Below are 10,462 nucleotides of genomic sequence, written 5' to 3'. Positions count from 1 at the left end.
ACCCACAGTAGGCGTCTCTGGCCTTATGCCCATTTGACAGACGTGGAACCAGACCCGGCGAGAGGAGGTAAGTAGCCCAGGAAGACAGTCACTGCGAGACCAGACCCAGCATCACGTCCTGTGACTCCCAGCCTGATGCTTCCACCTCGACACGCAGCTCAGAAACGTAGCAGCTCTGGAGCTTGTCTTGCTGCCCAGCGTCACTTAGGTTTGCGTTTGCTTTTATTATCCCAGTTTACGAACCTACTTTCCACGGTAACGTTTCATGGCCTGAAGATTACAGCCATTCTACTCTTGTCTCATTTTTATTTTACTTATTTTTTCTTGTCTCATTTAAAAAAAAAAAGATTTTATTTACTTATTCACGAGAGACACACAGAGAGAGAGAGAGAGACAGAGGGAGAAGCAGGTTCCCTGTGGGAGCCTGATGTGGGACTCTATCCCGGGGCCCCGGGGTCCCACCCTGGGCCCAAGGTGGACCCTCAACTGCTGAGCCCCCCGGGCGCCCCTACCCGTACCCTTCTTCCCACCTCGCATCACCCTTCTCGCCCAGTGCAGTGTCTGCACCATCCTGACCCCTTAACGTTATCCTCCCAGAAAGTTTTCACTGGGGTCAGGATATACTACAATAAACAGGACATCATTTTCCTTTTACATATTTGAACTCAAACCCTCCTCCTTCGCATTTTATTATTTCATTCTTACCAACTCTGGTGGCCACTCAGTTCACAGCATTTGGGGATATGGGGCTGTTCGGGGCTCCCCCTTTGTAGTCCTTTTATTCCTTTCTTACGTTTTCTCTGATTCAGGCTCCTCCTTCTCATTTTTTCTTTTTTCTTTTTTTACTCATTGGATTCCTCAATCCCATGGCCTCTCATAAATGACTTTGCCTCCTCTTTACTGAAACTCCATTAATTACCCAGGCCTTGCTTAATTCCCTTGAACTTTCTGTCTCTATCTTATATTCAGCTTCTTTCCATTATCTCAGGGAAAAATCATTCCTCTTCTCCTTAGAGATTAAAGTTTTCTCCCCAAAGCTGCCTGGAACCATTAGCCTCACACAATTCCTTCTTTCTGACAATTCTCTTTAGCTTTCATTTGTAGTTTCTCTTTTTCTTTTCCCCAGGGAAAGACAAGAATCCAAACCTTTGATAGGCCTTGCTGCCGTCTTTCTGTCTTTGCAGCCCCTCTTCTGGAATAAACACCACGTTCGTGTCGTGCTCCCCATCCGTCCCCTGTCCCTGGCACCCCTCTCCACTCCTCTGTTGAAACTGCACTTTTTGAAAACGCCTTCCATTCCTCGCCTCACTTTGTTCATGTTTTCATTTAAGTAGCCAAGCCCCGTTAGGAGAGCCGCTTCAGGCTCTCGCCTGCTCATCCTCGCCACCTTCATCATTTCCGGGTCCTCTCTGGGTGATTCTTCTTCTGGTTACATGTTACATGTTCCTGCTTCCTGACACAGTTAGTAAAATTTTCTTGGACGCTGGGACGTTGTGGGTTTTACATTGTTGAGTGTCTGTGTGGGTTTTGCTGTCTTCCTTTAAGAACTATGTTTTGGGATGCTGGGCAGTAAGGGCCCTTGATCCTTTGGGGGCTTTGCTTTGCAGCCTTTTCAGGATGGACATAAAGTCAGCTTCATATTCCAGGAATAGTTCAGTACCATTACCGAAGCATGGCTTTTCCAGGGTTCTGTAGAACACTGCTGGTGGTCAAGGAGGACACCCCCACTCCCACCTCGCCTCGTCACAACCTGAGCAGGCCCCGTGCAAGCCCACGAGCTGTACAGTTGCAGCTCCCCAGCCTCTCTCTACCCAAACCGTGGAACTTCACTGCACCCAGCCAGGACTCCAAAGAAGCCCATGCGGACTTCTGGAACTCCTTTCCTAGGTGGCGTCCTTCTCTCTGCAGCTCTGGCCTGCAAACTTCCAGCAGCTTCAGCCCTCCTGGATTCAGATCTTTGTCACCTGCACTTAGTAAGACTATTGTGTTTTACGTGGGACCCCCCCTTGCTCATCCACACAGGGCAGAGGCCTCCAGGCAGAAAGCCATGGCCTCTTAGAGGGAGGCCCTCTTCAAGGGATTGCAGTCCCAGTCCCACGCTACCTGTCGGCCAGAGTCCAAAAAACAGTTGTCTCCCGTATGTTGTCCAGTTTCCCAGTTGTTCAAGGTTAATCCCAGGTGCAGTTATTCAATCGTGGCCAGGAGATGGAGGGTCGGAAACTGCTTTTTTGAAGGAGAGCGGTGATTGCTTCCAAGTCATTGTGAGGGCCTTTCCTTAGTGTCCTGAGGTGGTGGCAACATTCGGGGGGCACCTTAGGCTGTGCCCTGCTTGTCTGCCCTCACCTGCTCCCCTCCAGAGGGCCTGGTGATTAGCTGAGCTCAGTGATAAAGCAGGTGGGAGTCGAGGCTGGCAATTTCCAGTTTGACCAGGGAACACAGCTGGGAGTGTGCAGGTGGCCGTCTCCGGACAGGTCAGCGCAGTTACCATTTGACAGACATTTGCTGCTTGATTTTGGGCCCTCTGTGCCCTCATCCATTAGTAGGGTGGCTGAGAGTTGAGTGTGTTTAATATGTACATATTTTAGTATTAATGCTATTATTTTCCAATCTCAGCTAGGGGAGTTCTGAAGGCTTTTCTATTCTTAAGAATGTATGCTTGGGAGGAAAAAAAAAAGCATGTATGCTTGAGTGATTTGAAATTCAAATTACCAAGAATGTAATCTTTGCCAGATTTATTGTATTCCTTTTTTTTTTCTCGATAGGTCTCTTTCAACTTATGTATAATTCCTTTGTCGGGTTCTTCCCGGAGCCGACCCAGTGTTTATTCTTTTTTCCTTTGTATCTGTGTTTCTGTTCTGGGTGGCTTAGCAATATGCTAAAATTTTCAGACTTTGTTATCTCAGATAAAATTACGTAGGTTAATATCTTTTATTGTAAATTATGTTTTCCATTTACTTTGGCTAATGATTCCAGACCCCTACAGTTACATCCATAAATTCAAGATGATTATGCTGCCACTGAAATTGAAGCCTCATTTTTCCCCTGAGGATATTGCCATTAATTATACATAACTCCTCCGTGGATTCAGTATAAAACACATTTAACTGTGTCAAAAAAGATGTCTGTGATAAACAGAATAATGATTAAAAAATAATCTAGTCTTCTACATTTGTCAAAAGAAAATAGCTCAGATACTCTGATCACTTGCTGTAGTTTTTGTTGATAGTGGACGGCATTAAGGTAAACATTAAGCAAGAGTTAATTATGTATCTTTCAATTATTCTTCCAACTTTCAAGAAACTTGTCAACACAAGCTTGATGCCTTGAGACATAAATGCCACTTTAAAGGAGTGATTATCAAGCTCAAACTGACAACTCTGTGTTTAAAATCAAGGACAATTAAATATTTGTTTATCACAGGCATTAACGTGATGCCCTGTAGGCTTTGTTTCCCATCCTTTTAAGAATGTCTTAAAAAAAAAAAAAAGAATGTCTACAAAATGGACAGACTAATTTTTAAGAAATGCCTCTCACGGATAATGTTTCCTTAAAAAGGGGTTTTAAGACTCCTGTGCTGTTTGGCGCCCCTGGCTGCCTGGGTGTGCAGGAGGATCCACCGAGGTGGCATTCACAGTATGGTTTAGAGACGCGATATGAAAATTATAGTGAATAATAGAATCTTTGTCTTAGGCTAAAAAACAACAGTTGAGGCAAGGGTATATGCTAATACAACCAGAAAGAAGGAGATGAAATCCCGGAGCAGGAGGAGTGAGCAGAGAGTCAGGGACGGAGGAACAAGACCTACAAAGTGGGTACATCAGGGGATTGGCTACGGCTCCATGAGAATCGTGGTGAGTTGCTGGTTGTGCCATGTGCGATCCTGGCGCCCAGGGTGCTCCATCAGGGAGGAAGGGAGAAGGGTTAATGTCCCGGCTCCTCTTCACCTCCTGGCTTTCTTTGGTCAGAGTGGACCCGACGGGGTGAGGAGCCCCTTGCAGTCCTGGGCCACGTACCCCAAGGCCCTGCTGGGCAGCCCCTGGGGAGCCAGAGCCTGTGTGAGGCCCAGCGTTACCCTGCACCTGGAGGTGGTGGGAGCAGTCGGGGCTCCAGGGTCAGGGTGGGCTGGCTGGACGCTCTTGCTGGGTTGATGGAGGCCGTGCCTAGGACGCTCCCACGCGGGGACGTAAGCACCGTCAGGGCTCCATGCCAGTGAGCGGCGTGAGGTCAGTAAGGCAAATCCGGGGAAACATAGGAAAGAGGGCCAGGACTCTCTACTGGTATTTAAAGCCTGTACCTCAAAGTTCCGCTTCCAACACATTTCTTGAGCATCTTCTATTTGCCAGCCTTTGTGCCAGGGGCACACAGATGAAGAAAACAAGACCCTTGGCGTCGTGATTAACTATAGCTTCATATAATGCCAAGACACCGGGACTTGATTTTTCTTTTAATTAATTAATTAATTTATTTATTTTTTAAATAGTGAGTATTCTTTTTTTTAATTTTTATTTATTTATGATAGGCACACAGTGAGAGAGAGAGAGAGAGAGAGAGAGAGGCAGAGACACAGGCAGAGGGAGAAGCAGGCTCCATGCACCGGGAGCCCGACGTGGGATTCGATCCCGGGTCTCCAGGATCGCGCCCTGGGCCAAAGGCAGGCGCCAAACCGCTGCGCCACCCAGGGATCCCTTAATTAATTTATTTACGTAAGTCATTTCTACATGGTCCACAGGTGGTCTCAACACCACATTACTTTCTCGAGTCGTGCCCTTGGAATGGCGAGCACAAAGGTATGCTCCAAGGACGGGGAAGACGGCGAGAAGCCCTGACCGCGTGGCCCTGGTGCGTGGGCTAGCCGGGGGTCACATCCTCTCGACGAGCTCTTCCAACACCAAGAGCCCAGGGTCTGCCTTGGGTTCTTCCACCTTCAACCTGTTGCCTTCAGCCTTAGACTCCTTGCCTCATAACCTCCAAACGATTCCTGCAGCTTCCCAGGACGTTCAGAAGGACAGGAAGAAAGGGGACAAGGATGGCCCTCCTCTCAGGTACTGCTGACTGACCAAAGCCTACTCTCCCAGAGGCTACGGGCACAGCCTCTTCTACCCCAGGACCCTGAAGTGGGCCGCACGTCCCAGCCCTGGATCAATCAGTGGATAAACAGATTAAGATTGTTGCCATTAACTCCACTCAGCGGAGACGAGTCGTCTGTGGCTGGGTACGTAACTGCCCAGCAAATCGGGCCTCCTCCTCCACCCTCTTGGTTCTAGTCCGTGTGTTCTTTCTAACAAACTGATGAGGTCACTGCCAGGCTTGAACCCTTTCTATGGGTTTTCCTTGTCCGTAGGGCAAGTCCCAGTCCCATGAGCATTCGTGTTTCTTCATGTTAACTCTTCCATTTCACCCTCTCTGCCAAGGGCACTCCGTTTCAGACGCAGGGAATTAGCTGGAATCCCAGACTGCACCACGCCTGCCGTTGCCTCTAATGTCTTGGATGTAGTGTCTCTTCTGACTTTCACCATTGCCTTCGTAGCGACTGCAATTTCTTTTTCTTTATTAAGTTTTTATTTTAATTCCAGTGTTGTTAGCACAGAGTGCTATAGCAGTTCCGGGTGCCGCCGTAGTGATCTAACAACCCATACCTCACCCAGGGCTTAGCACAGGGCACCTTAGGGACGCCGGGGTGGCTCAGCGGTTGAGTGTCCGCCTTCGGCCCAGGGCCTGATCCTGGAGACCGGGGATCGAGTCCCACGTCGGGCTCCCTGCATGGAGCCTGCTTCTCCCTCTGCCTGTGTCTCTGCCTCTCTCCCTGGGTCTCTCATGAATGAATAAATAAAATCTTAAAAAAAGAAAAAGAAAAACACCGAGCAGACTGGTTATATCTCAGAAGATTGCTCTCCTCTCATCAAACCTAGTGGAGGGTGCTAGTACTGGTGACTCAAATACCAGGTACACCATAGAGACGTGCTTCATTTGATTCTCACAATATTATTAAGATCAGAAAAATTCCACTTAAATATAAGAATTTCAGTTTTCTCTCTGAAGGTCAGATAGCTGGCTGTCCCGGGCCACCCTTTCCCCACGGCAGCAATGGTCTGGGCATGGCCACTACCTCGGGTGGGACATGTGGTCACCAGGTCATCGTATCTCTTTGCTTACTTCTGTTCCCTCTCTGGTCCTTATAAACACTTGGGGTTACAATACCCTGCTAGACTTTTGGTTTTCTTCCTATCTTTCACCTGGAGGTGCCCTCTTGAGAGTTGCCAATAATTTTCCAACTATCAGGTCCACGGGTGCTTCCTCCCTCCTCATTGTGAGTGAACTCTCTGCATCTATCGCCACTCTAGAAACCACACCCAGCTTGGCTTCCTTAGCCCCTTACCTTCCTGTTCTCTTAGATCCCTAATACTGGAGGGTTTTGCAGGCTATTTTCCTCCTGCCCCTAAATGAGACCTTTCCCTGGAATTTTCTATCTAAGACCCCACTCACCTCCATGGACTCACTGAGTCATGTGGCTTTCGCCACTCATCCCTTCACGTGAAGAGCTTCCAGATTTCTCTGGCTCTAAATGTATCTTCCTGTCTTCCTCCTGCCCTTTTCACACATCTCCCATGATCTGCTGGAAATACCCTCCAGGATGTGCTTCCAGCACCTCGAGGCTGAATACATCTGAAATGCAATTTGTCGTGTTGCCTCTGGCCTCCTCCCCCTGACCAAAACAGGTCCCTCTTGACCGGCTAACTGTTGATGGCGTTCTCACAGTGGCCCAGGCTGCAAATCAATTTACTCCTTTCTTTGACCTCTAAGGCATTTCTTTAGGCCCTCAAAACCCCTGGCCTCCCAACTGGCCTCACTGAGCTCCTTCCCCTCATCCAGATCTCATTGTTTGCACCTTGACATAATCTTCCTCCTAAACCAATGCTCTGATAATGTCTTTCTACTACGCTACATTCAGTAGCTAAAAGAATGAGACCTAAAATCGGTCAAGATTCCTGTCCACATTCTTCTCAGCAACCCAGTCATACTGAAGCCTCAAAACAATGACAGTCCACCCTCCCACACCATTCTCGCTGCTTCAGGGACTTTTAGTAGTCCTCTATCATTGGAAGAAGAAAATCCCAAACTTAGGACCTTCAGCCATCTGAAGGCTTCCAACCCGACCTCCCATCATTTCCTGACACCTTCCGAATGTCACCTGGACAACCTGAAATGCACCAGGCAACTTAGACAACTCGTGCTCTCTCCCCTTGCAGACGCAGGTCTATTGTCTGGAAGGTCCTCCCAACATCCTTTGAGTTCCATCTCAGATATCTCGCTGCTAATGCCACCTGTGACACGTAATCTTGTATTTATGGCCAGGTCTTCTCTGGCCCACTGCGTTGTACGCTCCCTGAGAAAAGGGACTGACTCCTTCTCCATCTTTTGCTCCAGCAGAGTGCCCAGCACATGGCATCCTTGCAACCGACAAGCATCTGGACAAGCCTCGTATGCTGGCGCCCGCAGACGGATGAGGCACAGCCCCTGCCCTGATGGGGTGCTCCCTGGAGCAGGCGAGGATGACACATGAACTCGTGGCTGTGAAGTAGGAGGAGCAGCGGAGGAATATGCCAAGTGGGGGAAGAGTTCATTCATGGAGGGACGACTGGGAATAGGAAAGCGACGGCTCAGCGGATGCAGCACTTGAATTGGGCACTAAAGGAAGAAAGGACGGAGGGGGGCAGGAGAAATGCCAGGAGTGCGGTGTAAGTCAACTGTACGTCAAATTTACTGGCGGTGATGACAGTGGTCGAGTGGCCAGGCTGAGGGATGAGCCCAAATGTGTCCAGGTTACGTGGGTTTTAGTTTGGTGTGAAACAAATAAGCGAGTGTCGACTCCCACATAAGGATGGACTTTACCAGTGGGGGAAACTAGCTGATGTCCCCTTAATTCTTGGGAGTTGACTCTCTCCAGAACATACCCTGTTGACAGGTAAATGTTTTGGGCTAGCGTTATTCATTACTGACATTCAACAGGAGGGGTGGAGGGCTGGCGATCAGGATGGAGGCCAGGCCAGGGCACTGGTCAAAAGTGCCTTCTCCAAATCGCAAGCACGCTACCTGCCGTCCCGGACCGACTCGGGTTTGGGGCCCTTCCGTGCCCTGGACACGCCTCAAACAGCACTGCCACCTGCCGCGGCTGGAGTCACGGCGCCACGGGCCTCCCTGATGCCATGCGGTTGCCGGACGCCGTCTTTGGCCTTTGACCTTTGGCTTCTTCACTAGAACACGCAGCTTTATTTGACTGAGATAAACAACAAAAAAAGCCAGAAACGTTAAATATGACTGGTTTTTTTAAAGAGACATGTGGCTTCAAAGGCTGTCATGGCCTTTCCTTCCTATTGTGACAATCCGGGGTCGCGCCTTGCGGGGGGCGGCCAGCCACCAGGCCCTGTCACACGAGGCCCGCAGCCCTCCCCGGGGGCTGCTGCCCCACAGAGACCCCACAGCTCATGCCACCCCCCCCCACGGGGACGGTGACCCACAAGGTGACCCAAGGTGACCCACAAGGTGACCATCCCCTCATCCTGAGGCAGGTCCCAGGTGGCTCGGGCTGGAGGGAGCGCGCTGCGGCCGGGCTGGGGAAGCGGGGTTCTGTCGCGGGGGTCGGCCTCCGGGCACGGCCACCCCTTGCCATGGGCTCGGCAGCGCCCTGGCCCCCTGCCCTGCCAGGTGGCCCTGGCCCTCGGCACCGTGTCGGAGGGAAGGGGCGGCCCTGGATGGGGGGGGGCTCAGGCCCAGACGCCGCCCGGGCCCTGTGAGCCGCCTCCTGCCAGTCTCGGCGTCACGGCCGCGGGGCCTCCACGCCCGGCCCGGCCTGACCTTCGCCCTCCCGCCCCGGCCAGGCTCTGGGCCCGCGGCGCCCGCAACTCGCCCGCAAGCTGCAGCGGCTCAGCACCGCCTTGGGCCCAGGCCGACCCGGGTCCCGGGATCGAGGCTGCGTCGGGCTCCCTGCGGGGGGCCTGCTGCTCCCTCGGCCTTCGTCTCTGCCCACCCCCCCCGTGTCTCTATGAATAATAAATAAATAAATCTTAAAAAAAAAAACAACCAACTCGGGAGAGCTTCTCTGTGCTGCCAGCCAGAGGCGAGGCCAACGGCGGCCCGGCGCCCGCCGCGTGCTGAGGCCCAGGCCGACGGACGACGACAGCTAGAGAACACATGTGACCTGACTCCCAAAAGTGTTCTTCAAGGCTTCTCCATCCTCACGGGGACCCTCCGGACTGCGAGAGGCCACCTCCAGGCGGCGCACGGGACCCTGGGGTGCTGCTGCGTGGGCCTGGGCCCCGGGGAGCCCCGCCGCCGGCCTGCCCAGCGCCTGTGCCTGAGGGGGCCCTCCCCCACGCGACTCTTGCCCCAGGTCCCCACCCCACAGCCACTCGGCTTCTGCACACGGGCCAAGCGCCGGGCGCACGCCCTCCCATTGCAGGGACCATACTTGCTTTGATACTGTTACTGTCTGCGGGCCCACGACCAACCCCAAATGCTGTCGTGAGACTAAATATTGATTTGGAGCCACCGAGGACACTGGACCTCGGCCTGCTTGACAGCTTAAGTTAGAAACACTAGAGGGGCCCCGGGTGGCGGAGCCGGTTGAGCGTCTGACCCTCGGTTTCAGCTCAGCTCAGGATCCCGGGGCCGTGGGACGAGCCCTGCGTCAGGCTCCCACCTCACTGAGGGGTCTGCTGACATTTCTCTCTCCCTCTCCCTCTGCCCCTCCCTGCTCTCTCTCTGTCTCCCTCATGGACAAAGGAATCTTTAAAAAAGAAGAAGAAAGAAATACTAGAACAGAGGGGTACAAAGGCCAAGTGGGGGAGCAAGTTGGAGGGTTCACTGCTCCCCATGCATGGGGCCTCCCCATCGCCCTGCTTATGCTCTCTGCAGAAGTCTGGCCGCGTCCCACGAGAATCTGGGTGGGATTTCCCAGAGCTGTGGCCTCCTGATGACTGCACTGGCTTGTGGAAGACTTTCTTCCTCGCCAAGTTTCGATGTCTCAGGAAACAACTGATGGCAACATTTCTCCCAAGAAAGAAACCATGTAGGGGCACGGCAGTGAGGATGCACTCCCGATGCCGCTGATGGACAGTCAACCACGGCGCCCCAGTTTGTCCCACATTAGTCTGGTTACAAAGTCTGGGCACTTTTCAGGGGGCTCGACCAGCTCCTACCCTGGAGTCCCAGGGATTCTCTGCTTGACAAATCAGTGCATCCCCCTACTTCTAGACATCGCATGCCAAGAAATTCTCATCTTACTTTGAAATACATAGAAAGTTCTGGACTAAAGTGGGTAGAATTTGTGGAACTTAAACATTTATTCCTGTATCACTTAAGGCTAAGTCATTTACCCAATTTGTGAGATAATCAAAACTCACTCTGTATCAGAATGGGGAATTGGGGGGCACCGGGGAGGCCCAGTGGTTGAGCCTCTACCTTC

At 51.7% G+C, this 10,462-nt stretch overlaps 1 long non-coding RNA gene across 2 annotated transcripts; it reads left to right on the top strand.

Annotated features, from left to right (window-relative positions):
- The first annotated feature begins 363 nt into the window (after positions 1-363).
- LOC129511865 (uncharacterized) lies at positions 364-9,014 on the top strand. 2 transcript variants are annotated; one of them, XR_008664929.1, is made up of 3 exons: positions 364-3,851; positions 4,730-5,212; positions 7,429-9,014. It is a non-coding gene; the product is annotated as an uncharacterized LOC129511865 (long non-coding RNA). The 2 variants fall into 2 exon arrangements; XR_008664928.1 differs by having other exon boundaries at positions 7,426-9,014.
- Positions 9,015-10,462: the final 1,448 nt, after the last annotated feature.

This window comes from Nyctereutes procyonoides, unplaced genomic scaffold (genome assembly GCF_905146905.1).
Source record: "Nyctereutes procyonoides isolate TBG_1078 unplaced genomic scaffold, NYPRO_anot_genome, whole genome shotgun sequence".
NCBI classification, from domain to species: Eukaryota; Metazoa; Chordata; class Mammalia; order Carnivora; family Canidae; genus Nyctereutes; species Nyctereutes procyonoides.
This window is presented reverse-complemented; position numbering and strand designations above follow the sequence as displayed.